The sequence below is a fragment of the Gossypium hirsutum genome, chromosome A03, assembly GCF_007990345.1.
Source record: "Gossypium hirsutum isolate 1008001.06 chromosome A03, Gossypium_hirsutum_v2.1, whole genome shotgun sequence".
In the NCBI taxonomy this organism is placed as follows: Eukaryota; Viridiplantae; Streptophyta; class Magnoliopsida; order Malvales; family Malvaceae; genus Gossypium; species Gossypium hirsutum.
Window position 1 is genome coordinate 4,452,736 of NC_053426.1, and position 13,366 is coordinate 4,466,101.

The following is a 13,366-nucleotide window of genomic DNA, read 5'->3' on the forward strand; positions in this document are numbered from 1 at the left end:
ATAAGTTTGAATGCGTAGAAGTGTATTATCTTTTTATTTATGTTTAAAATATATGACAAATAATATCGATGTTTTCATTTTAATTTTATTTAATAAAAAGATTTTTTAATTTTAATTTAAATAATGATTATGTAAATAAGATAAGAGGTGTTTTTAACGCAAGTCTCGAAATCCCAGGCCCATCTTTGCATATATTTTTATAATATTAAATTTAAAAAATTAGTAATAAAGTGAAGTGAAACCATGTGTAACAATCATATATGTAACTGACATCTGTAGACATGGATGTTTTTAATATCCATGCAAATGCAGAGGAAATGAATAAAGCAATTTACTCATCAAATAATTTTCTTATATTTATATTAGTTTATATTATAATAGTGCTGCAATATATAAAAGTTAACACGTTAATAATTTATATTATATGAATTTTTAAACATTTAACATCATGTGAGACTCATTGATTAGGTTGCCTTTATATCTTACCATCCATGAGGCAGTTTGCCAACTATCAAAACAAGTAAAATAGTTCTTACTGGAGTTGACCAAGCGTATGCATTCAATACACTTTCTTTCTCTTCTCATTCGGAGATTAACTTCAGCATTAAAACGAGTTTCAAAAGTCAAATTTTCAATAGATTCTAATATTTCATTCACTTCAACATTAAAACGAGTTCCGAAGGTCAAATTTCGATAGATTCTAATGTTTCATTTAAAGCATTAAAGCATTCTGAAGTCAACTTTCAACAATTCCTAATCCTTCTCTTCTAGATATAGCCTCGAGCCATTGAAGATTTTTATTTCATCACCTAAAAATATTAATGATCGTAATTCTCTTCGAGACATCTTTAACACATTTAGGCTCAATTTGAGAGGTATAGCAAGCACATCTTACCATATCTCAATAATTTTGCCTTGGTCATCTTCTAGTTCGAAACCCACCATTAATATCCCTAATGATGTCATCAACTAAATGATTCTTTCAACCCTAGAAGAAGGTTGAGGTAGCTCAACATCTTCATTGCTATCATCTACAAGATTCACAATCTCAACTTCATGTGCTTTAGCGACATGCTTATCAAGAACATTCTCAATGCTAGATGCAACGACTACTTCAATGGGCCAGGCTGGTGACAATTCAACAACTTTATCTTTTCTGTCTTCTCTTGTTCCATCATCATTCACCACTACATTGAATGATTCCATAACATTCTGAGTATTTTTATTATGCACTCTTAAGGCCTCTTGAACATCCCAGAAAGATCTCTTCATCAATCTTTGAATCAAACTTGCCCTGATATTCTCGATCGTTCAAGATGTAGTAGGTACTTCCAAACACATGGAAATACTTAACATTTGGGTTCCTCTCCTTCCACATCTCGTATGGTGTCATACGGGCCTTTGGTCTAATAAGAACCCTGTTGATTATATAGGTTGCATGTTCACTGCCTTAGCTCAAAACTTTTGAGCAACTTTTTTGTTGTTGAACATCACTTGCGTCATCTCTTGTATGGCGTGATTCTTGTGTTCTACAACTCCAATCTGTTGTGGTGTCTTGACAACAAAGAACGCATGTTTGATTCCTTCCTCATCGTAGAAATTGGACAAGCCTTCATTCTTGAACTCGTATCTATGATCGCTTTTGATTCTTCTAATCATCCCAATGATTTGGTGCTTTTCATTCATACATCTCCTACATAGTTTTTTGAATTCTTCAAATGTATCTGACTCTTCTCTGAGAAACCTTACCCATGTGTACCTTGAGAAGTCATCTGCACACACACACACACACACCGAGACATAACGTTTTCCACCAATGCTCTCAACTTGCATAGGTCCTATAAGATCCATATGGAATAGCTCGAGTGGTGCAATGGTTTGGATATTTGAAAATTGTTGATGACTCTCCCTGTGTTACTTCTCTTTTAAGCATCCACTACAAATTTTGTAATGAATGTGGCTGAGCTTTTCATGCCACAACTCCTATTCTGACATTTGTTAAAAGTGATGGATTGAATTACTCTATAACAGTTTTCAACATTTTGAGCCCCTTCCGTTATCTTCTCATTTGATTTTGATGAAACTAAGTACTTTTCTTTGTTAAAATTAACAAACATGTCTGGTCACATAGGTGGCTAATACTTACCAAATTAGCTTTCAGGCCATCAAAAAGGAAAAAAAAATTTAGGAACATTAAGAGTTCCTTTTCCAAGAATATGATCCTTCTTCTCATTATTGAAAGCGACTCGGCTAGAATATTGTTCTTCAAAATCAAGTATAATTAGTTGTCTATCATGTGGTGAGAGTAGCCACTATCAAAATACCAAACATCATCCATTGTAGATTTTAAGAATTGATGTGCTACCAGTAAGACATTGCATCATTCTTTTCCAAATAAACTACGCTTCTTCACATGCAATGTGCTAGGTAAAGTGGTTACTCCACTTTTCCATCTTAGATCATGCAACAATCTGAAATATCATGGTCTACTATGACCAAGCACACTACAATAATGGAAAATGAATTTAAGTCTAAATTTTATCATCTTCTAATGTTAGATCAATGTAGATAAAAGCAGAGCAAAGCAATTTTTTCTTGAAGATCATTATATTGGATTTGGTGCCCTGAGTGTGGTATATTCGTTTGTAAACTTATAATTTTTTCAAATAAATCGGTTAATAAAACAATTCATGGATTACATTAGCATACCTTGTATAATTGTCCTCACGTGGTTTTTGCATGCAAAGCAAAATAGAAGCAAATATTGGCTCACTAGTTGTCTAATGTTTAAACTAATACTAAGCAACATTACATGGTCGGATCGTAATACTGAAAGACAACTAATATTAGTAGATGAACCTAAACATGTCCTTGGTCTAATTGGAAATGAACAAACCAATTGAAAGACTAATATGTCGTCTATTAAGTCCAATTGGTGAGATGTCTTGCCTTAGGCATCGGAGCGGATAACTCCCAAAAGATAGAGACATAAATGTGACTGACTGGACTAATAGTATATCGGACTAGACCTAAAATGAATAGATCTCGAATCCTTTTATGGATTTATTCGCTTATGATGTTTATAGTGTGGTATACCTAAATCTTGAGTGGATGACATACTATGTATGCATGACTCATATACTTTGATATAAGTAAAAGCCTGAGTTCAAATAGATAAGGAACCAAAAATTGGTGCGTTGGGTATACGACTTTTGAAGTATGTAGCGCCATTCACAACAGTGGAATTCATAGCCCAAAAAAATGGGTTAATGATATCCTCTCATTGGCATTACATGGTTGGTGAAAAGTAAATGTGACCACGGTCGTTTTTCTTTGTGATGGATGACTTGATTATTACTTTATAGTAATTGACTTTTCATGAAAGAAGATGTAATAGTTACCATGAGATAAAATAGGATCATATTGGGAGAACAAATTTATCCCAAAGATATTAATAGTATCTTATGAGGGTAACACACTTATGACAAAGTCATTTGATGAAAACTGATTGAGTTGCTTGTGAATGGTATGTCGTTAGGGAGAGCTCAGTCACGATACTACAGTGGAATTATTTCGTAACTAAATGAGTTTATAATTAATAGGCAAAATCCTGGAAGTTAATTATAAATCATTTGAGCTCTGATCGTATATGTCTAATCTGTCCCTCCGCTAGCTCGTTAAAACAAAAAATGAATTGTATGTTGAATCAAATGAACATAAATGGATAGAAATATTAAAAATGGATAAATGAGAAATGTTTGGAAATGAATGTGATTTTTTCCAAAATGAAATTATTTGGAAATGAATTTATGGTTTTCAAATTAAATGAAGTTCAAAAATAGAAATAAATCATTTGGTCATAGTGAATCCGTTGAATGTAGAAATATTAAATATATTTTCTCATAGATTCTTTTGTGGTAAAGTCATCATGATTTTAATAGAATTAGAATTGGGTTGAGAAAATTATTTAACTAGAAAATTAATTTAAGATGTTTATTTTGGAAAATAGAAAAACTAATATTGGGTTGGATAGAATTATAAAGTACTGGGTTAAAATTCCAATAAGTATTTGTAATTGGACTCGATATGGAAGAGGCTTAAAAGCACTCATGTTTATTGAGAGGAACGACAAACCCTAGTTTTAACTAGGGTTGTCACCCCGCATACTTCTAGTTAAACTAGGAGTTCGTTTTTCTATTTGAAATAAACTTCTACAATTCAACAAGTTCCCTTCTTTTCCTTATAAATAGATGATACTGGTAGGTTAAATACAGAAGTTCTGAGATATTGTTATTCTGCCCAAAAATAGTGAGAGTTTTATTCTCTAAATGTAAATTTTATTTTCCGGAATAATAATTCTACCGGTTTCTATTAAAGAGAGAAATTTTGCTTTCACATTAAAAGTAAAGAAAATTATTTTCGATTCTATGCTTGATTCGAATCCTTCGAGCCCATGCTTGAAGTAGTTTGTGATATGAGGATAGTAAAGAAGGTCGTTCAGTTGAAAGCCAGGAATGACAAGGATCTATCCAATCGAAAACACAGGTGTGATTTTAGTAAAAGGGTTTATTACTATAAATATCACAAACCAACTCGGTTTTCAAAATTTTTATTTTCAGTTATGTAAGAAAATCGTTTTTGAACCGAATTTTTTCCAACACTTTAATTGTAATGCAATCAACATTAGGCACTACATCTATTCCTTGAAAGCAATACTCCTTTTTTTTTTCCTTTAGCTTTGCTTCATTTGGCTTCATCTAGGTTCATTTCAAAGGTTTGCAATGATCCAATTAATTCATCAATCCTTAGATTGTCTAGATATTTTTCTTTCTTGATGACAATGACTTTGATAGCAAAACTTTCAAGGAATAATCTCAACACCTTCCTGACCAACTTGGAGTTGGAATATTTTTCTCCAGAAGAAAATACCTAATTCAGCAGATCACAAAGCTTTGCTTAGAATTCACCAATAGTTTTTGAATCCTACTTTCTCAGGGTCTCAAATTTAGTGGTTAACATTTGCATCCTAAATTGATTTGCTATGTTGGTTTCTTTATGAGCATTTTTAGGGATGTCTCATGCCTCCTTAGCAATTATATTTACACTTTAAAGTCCTCTTACACTCTTGTGCATCTACTCCACAAAAGATAGCATACCAAGCTAATTTAGACTTTGGAGTTTTCCCTATTTCTATCTCAACCATAAATGGTTGCCATCCAATGAAAACAATGTGTCATGCTTTCTTATTAGGGGGACTTGATGAAAGCTTTCATTCTCGCTTTCTAATAAGCTTAGTTGGAACATTCCAGCATAGGGGATAATCAACTGAAAATCCTTCATGTCAAGTGAGAGGCTTTGATATCAATTATTGAAATAGACAGTTGTTAATTACTAAGAAAAATAAACTTCTTAAATGAAAGTGATGGCTATAACTGCTAATGAAGATGGAACTGCGATAAACACAACAAAAATAAGGCATACAAAATTGTTTATATAGTTCGATTTTTCTACATCTGCGGAGCCTAACTTGAAGTGATTAAATTTATTATGTTTCGACTCAATACAACAAGTGATTCAAGTTTTATCACACCCCATTATAGCACCCTCTCTTTTGTACTTAAAGATCTAGATCATTCACCTGTAAGTTCTTCCTCTAAGAACTTAAGCAGTAAACAAATTGTGTTTACTTCCTCAATTGCACTCTCAAAAATACGTTCCATAATTAATAGATAATTTCTTTCAATATTCTATACAAAACCTATACAAATCTCTCAAATATATAAGAGTTTCGAGACTTACTAGCATACTAGAGATTAATTACAATCAATTCCCTTATTAAACAACAACTAAAATAACAAGATACAATTAAATAATAAAGACTAATTTAAAGTGGACTGTTAGAGATGTGTCTTCAGTATCGTCCTGATCTAATATCCACAATCCAAGAGATTTGATTGCTTGATCCAATCCAATATTCAAGATAAGTTTCTCTAAATGGATCGAACTTCATAACCAGGTTTACATACTTTTACAATATCAACATTAATCAAACTCCAAAGAATTTATTTCAAAAATTTCCATCTTTAAAACATGGCAAATAATAAAGTCCGATGCACTATTAGTTGTAGCGACCACTGACAATCAAATCAAAACGTTTGTCTCAACACTAATAATTTTAAAGATAAGTAATTAGTAATTAATAGAATGTGATGTTTAACATAGCAGTAAATTACAAATTTTTCAATCAATTAATGATAAAGTGTTTGGGCAAACACTTCTTAATAATAGTAATAAGTAATTTATAATATACGAGTAGAAAGTATTATAGACAAAACTATAGTAAATGGTATATCATATAAAACTGAATAATCAATAACAAAAGATAATAAAAAAAATTATATTTGTAATTGTACCAATTTCTATAACTTATTAATTAAGTAGAATATATATTATAAATATCAATCAGTTTCTAATATGAAAATGAATTCTGTTCATACCAAATTGAAAATACATCAAATTTAATTAATAAAATCATATAATATTCACCTTTTAATTAATTTATGTATAATTAAAGGTAAAAACATTAAAATATAAAAAAGATTATAATTTTGTATTGATATTAATATTTAAATCTTATGTTATGTTTTATTTATATTTTGTATTTAAATTTAAATTTAAATTTAAGATTTTATTTTAATATATTGTAATAAAAAATATTTTAATTATATATTTTAATAAAAAATATTGAATTAAATTACCATATTATAATTTGATAATATCACGTGGGTAACATATGACTTTAAACCCTAATTAATTTAGTGTTACCCCCAACTAGTTACCAACTCGTTTAAGAAAATTATGAAAATGCACTTCATGTATAAATGAATTATATTATTGTAAATGTACTTTTATCTTTTTATATTTTTATTAAAGTCGGTAAAAGAATTGCATATGGTGAGGTTTGAACCTATGCCATCAACATTATAAAATCCCTTCTTTACCACTTCAAAAAAAGATTTATACTAATTTTTTTTTATACATTGTTATTACATGTTGTTTGTATATCTGTACTATTATTCAAATGTGTGAGTGAGTTGGTGTAATGAGTTAACTTAACATCAACTCAATTAATGAAATTAATTAAATGACCTTAAATATTTTAAATAAGTTGTATTATTATATTTTTTTTTCATTTTAAAAAACAATAAAAAATTGCAAATGTTGAGATTTAAATCCATGACTCCATTATTTATAAAATATTTTATTTACCACTTGAGCTAAAGCTTTATTTTGACATTTTTTTTTACATTATTGCAATTTCACCTACATTGTTTGTATGTCTATACTATTATATAAAACCCTTGATAAAGTTTGTGTTTAAAGTCAACTAGACACTAACTTAATTGAAAAAATTACTAAACTACTCTTATATATTTGAAATGACTTATATTCTTTTAAGGGTAATTTTACCTTTTCACATTTTAAATAAAACCATTGAAAAATTGTAAATAATAATATTTGAATCTCTATCATCAACGTAACATATAACCTCAACCTTACCATTGTAGCGAATGCTTCATTTTGATTTTTTAATTTTTGCATTTTAATTTTATTAAACATTTATTTATTTTTATCCTTTTTCTTTTTTTTAATCACTTTAATTCTCAACATTTAAATTTTAATTAAATTGTCCTTTTTTTTACATAAGATAGACTAGATTATTAAAATTTTAATGATTTTGATGTAGCAATTTACAAATTCACATGCACTTTATTGTTAAGGTAGATTTTTTTAAAAAAACACTTATGAATTCTTTTATTTTTTACATTATTATATATATTTCTAACTTTTTTGTAAGTTACAAGTAGTTAGTGTGATTAAAATTTTAAGAGTCAAATTAGTTTGGCATAATAAATTATTTGGCCTTCTAATTTTATAAAAAGAAAAAATCATTTTAACCATCAATTTAATTATTTTACCGATTTTAGCTTTTAAACTTGTGTTATTTATCAAATCACCTCAAAATATATAAAAAAGTTCATGTCTATTAAATTTGTTGATGTGGATTGCCACATGGACAAGTAATTAATTTTTTAAGATTTTAAAAAAATTCAAAAAAATATAAAAATATATTTAAATATGAAAATTATTTTAAATATATAAAATATAATTTTTAAAAATATTTTAATTTGTAAAAGTTAATTAATTATCAATGTGACATACACATGTATTGACACGTCAGCAAAGTTAACATAGGTTGATTTTTTCATTCATTTTTAGGTGATTTAGAACAAACAATACAAGTTTAAAGACTAAAAGAGATTAAAATTTTAATAAAAGACTAAAATAACTTTTTTATAAAATTAAAGGGCTAAATAAATTCTCATGTCAATAAATTTTTTGGTAAAAAAATCAATTTAACTAAAGGATAAAAAAATTAAAGCTAAAATATGTTGAATTAAATTTAAGGTAAACTATAAAAATAGTCACTTTTGATTGCCTCTGATTACGTTTTAGTCACTTATGTTATCATTTTATTACAAAGTAGTCACTTTACCGTTAAACTCTGTTACCTCCCTAATGACAGTCCTACGTGACAGTCCAAATGAGTTTTAAATGTCAACTTGCATGACTAGTTATTGGGATGAAAATAGGTTTTTAATTAAATAAATTTAATTTGGACTGTCACATAGGACATTAAAGTTAGCATTTAAAACCTATTTGGGCTGCCACGTAAGACCGCCGTTAGAGAGATAACAAAGTTTAACAGTAGAGTGACGACTTCGTAACAAAACGATAACTCAAGTGACTAAAACGTAACATTTCATATATAAGTGACTAAAATGTAATCTAAGACAAACAAAATGACTATTTTTAAAATTTATCCTTAAATTTATTGATAAACAAAAGTAGGTGGCTTTTTTTATTTCTGTCTCGCCCAGCGTAGCTGGCTATTTAATGCGATCTACTTTTATGGTGGCAAAGTTAGTTTATTCATTAATGTCCAAAACAAAAAACAAAAAAGTTTGCTTTCTCAACCATTTAGATATGTACATCAAATATGAAATAGCAGCTGCTATGGAACTTTGTTGTCATTTATTCTCATCAAAAATATCTTCTCTACTTGTCTTTTAATGCAAGATTCGATACTTACATTTATTTAAAAGAATTATACCAACAATATTTAAGAAAAATAATTTATTCCCTTCAATAAATCTGGGTTTTTTGGTTTTGTCCTTATGGAAGGAGGATCTTATAATCTCAAATTAAACCATCAAATTAACTCTATACGTACAGATTTGTCCACTTTGCATAGCTGAACCGAAGAAAGAAATTAATTAGGAGGAGTAGTTGAGGGGGGGAATATGAGAGAGGCTGAAGGAGGCTATTCCCTAAAACATTAGTATAATGATACTTGTTTTCTTTTTGTTCCATATACATCTTAAAGTTTCCATAATAGTAACACCATAAAGTTCAAAATACTCATCACCCCACATGCATCCAAATGATCTATTACCCTTCTAGTCTACGAAGAATGACCAGCATTCACCAGAGCACAGCTATTAACATCTTGCTTTCCTAATTTAATAATCCTTATACATACAATATCACCATATGCATACATGCAGTCGATGAAAACAGTTAAGTGATTAATATCTGATTTTATATATGGGTTAGTATTTGATACATTATTAACAAAATACTTCACTTCATAAATATGGTTTATAAGTATGGTAGTAAACTACCATATTAGTTAATTATGCCCGTACCAATTAAAATATGGTGTACTAGCTGGTAAAATTTTTTTTAAATATATTTTAAATTTATATTTAAATATTTATTATTTATTCTAGTTAGTAAAAAGTGGCCTTTAACTAAGAAATAGATTCAGAAGCTAACTAGAAGCTAAATTAAAATAGGGTATTATGAGCAATTGCAATAATCTGGTTCATTAGATTTATTGAATTATGGATTGTTATTTACATAGTATGGAATGATCTTACTACTAGAAGCTAACGGTACGCCGAAATATACCAGTACTTGTACGTACAATACCAATAGAAAGTTGGTATGTCCATCGATAAGATATTGACTACTTTGATTCAAATACAATTACATATTCATTTTTTAATACTTATTTTTTATCACACCCTAAATGGTAGTATGTGTCATCTATTAAATATTATTGGTAGACCTAAAAAATTCTACTGATAGTGTATCAAATAATTTTTCATACATACAATTGTCTGTAATGTTAACTGAATTTATTTCTAGTTGGTAGCTAGCAATGATCTATAAATTTTATTTTAAAAATAACACTATAATTTTTTAACAAGTAAATTATATTTCTTTTGCATATCTTAAATGTTATTATTCCACTAGATAGTGAGTGTGGTGGAGGTGCTACATTAGGAAGTCTTTTCAAAGATAGGTCTTTCAGAATGAGACTCGAAGAGGGCAAATTTCATTTTCAGCTTTGCCAACTAGCTCATTGAGGTGAATTTCTCGATTACTCTCCCAGATACTATGGGTAATGAGAGACACACTACCACTATCATGGTAGAATCTTTGGCTGTAGACCAGCCACCCAAATACGATACCCTTTTTGGATGGCCACTGATGAAATGGCCAATGCTCACTTTGGCAACTTTCTGTATAGGCAAAGCTCCCTACCTCGATGGGAATAGGCTATATGCAATCCAAATGTGAGAAAATGTCGCATCATTTCTCTTTAATAAACCCAACAAAGTCAGAATTATAGAGCATTAATTAAAGTCTTTCAATGAAAGTAACAGAGAACGAAAGGCCAAGTAAACCTCATTAACAAGAGCATGATAAAATCTAGAAAGCCTAAACGTTGGAAAGGAAATAAATCAGTTTAAATTTTAGCTTGTAGAACAAATAGAGGATTTACAGTTATATCATGACAACGTAGAAAGGGTAATGCAAACACCTTTCGCTTTGGCTAGACAGGAGAAATACGGTGATGAGTTTGCTCAGGGAGAATCTAAATACTTTTACCTGATGAGCTACTGATATGTTGGGCATTGAACCTACGTCATTGTACATTCTCTCAACGTTAAAGTGATTACTAAGACCATCAAGCAAAAAATAAAAATAAAAAAGAGAAGATTCGCACCCAAGTAGTAAGAGAAGAAGGAAAAAAATTATTAGATGCACATTTCATCAGAAATGTTGCTTGACCCCCTTTCTAATGTTGTGATGGTAATAGAAAGTGGTGTATGTGCGTCGATTTCATGAAACCCTACTAGCCGTTGAAAAAATTATAGTTGGAATAGTACCATTAAAGGAACACGCGTCTTACAAGATGTGTTTTCACTAATGTGGCAGTGAAAATGTGTCATGTAGAATGCGTTTTTGTTTTCTCTACTAAAAGCGCGTCCTATGTGGTTTATTTTCACTAATGTGATTATTTTTATCTATTGTTATTTAATTTTAGTTATTTACTTTATACTTATATTTAATCCCCCTTCTTTATTTTCATAGGTTCACATAAATTCTTGGTCGTATGAAATAATAAAATTGACCATTGTAGTCACTGAGAGATTGGCCCTACTCATTATACTACAAATTTAATTTAATTTCAGTTTAAGCGTAGGAATTTATTTTTGGTGCATTCGACACGCATAAAATTTTGGTGTCATTGTCGAGGACTAGAACTATTAATTTTATTTCTTTTTCTTTATGACCAGGTTAAATACGAAAGACCCACTCGTGTTTGACCTAAAGATCGAAAAAACCATTCACATTAGACGAAAATAGGTGATTAAACGGGGTGAACGACCATAGGAGCCAGACTCCCTACATTCTGAAGAAGACAACGAGATTGAGGAGGAAAACACATTGACAACAGAAAATGACAAGGAGTTACTGTTTAAGACAAGAAATGTCGATAAAAACCAAGCTATTAGATAATTTGCTGAGCCACCAGATGAACAACAACCGTTATGCACCTACCCGACTGTAAAGGCACCATTCAAGCTGAAATTAGGCCTTATGCATTTATTACCTACCTTCCATGACCTATAGAATGAGAATCTGCACAAACATCTCAAGATATTCCATATGGTTTGCTTGAGCATGAAACCATAAGGAGTTATTGAGGACGAAATTCATGCTTTTTCTTTTTCTTTAGTCAATTTAGCTAGAGAATGACTATTTTATTTACCCCCTAAATTGGTTAATACTTAGATTTAAATGTCTCACTTATTTTTTGACCGATCATTTTTGACATCTGGAGCAACTGTGTTAAGATGAGAGATTTGTGGAATGCGATAAAAGGACTCAAAATCACTATATAAATATTGGGAGTGCTTCAAAAATATGTGCACAAGTTGCCTACAACATGGCGTAACTAAACGATCCCTTTTGCAGCACTTCTACAAAAGATTACTTCTAATGGAGAGGAAAATTATTAATGTCACAAATGCAGGAGCATTAGTCAACATGACTACCCAAGCTTCAAGAAATTTTATCTGTACCATGGAGGCCAACTCCCAACAATTTAGAACTGTTAAATATGACTCCTATTTTCAATCAAATTTGAAAAATAGTCTTTCAGTTAAACTCTGTTTACTTGTTTCAATCAAACACTGATTAGTTTAGATTATTTTATTATTATTTGATCTATGAATTTAGCCTATAAATAGGCTCTTTTACAACCATAGAAAATACACCCATTAGAGATTAGAACTCATAACACATTTAGAGAATTTTGTGTTTAAGTTTTGTGGGTTCTTTGTTTTCAGGTTTTCAAGGTTTAGTTTTTATCTCCATCTTTTGTACTCTTCGTTCTTTTGCCATTATAGTAAAATTATCTTTACCCGTGGTTTTTTATCCTCTTTGGAGGGGTTTTTCTACGTTAAATTTGTGTGTTCAATTTCTCAATTTATTCTACTATTTTCTTGTTCGTTACTTAATCGGGTTAAAATCCTAACAAGTGGTATCAGAGCTAGTTCAATTTTCATAGATCAGCCCGTTCAGAGATGGCAACAACAAGGTTTGAAATTGAGAAGTTCAATGGTGAGACAAATTTTAATCTGTGGCAAGTTTGGATGATGGCAATTCTAGTTCAATCAGGCTTGAAAAAGATTGTTATCGGGAAAAAGCCTGAGAATCTAAATAAAACAGAATGGGAAGAGCTTGATGAAAAGGCTTTATCTGTAATCCAGTTGTGCCTCACAAATACGGTATTGCAGGAGGTATTGATGGAGAAGACCTCATCTGCCTTGTGGAAAAGGTTAGAAACTCTTTATGCGACTAAGTCTCTGGCTAACCGTTTAGTGTTGAAACAACGTCTATTTACGTTTCGCATGAACGAAGGTGAGCTTCTTAGAGATCACAT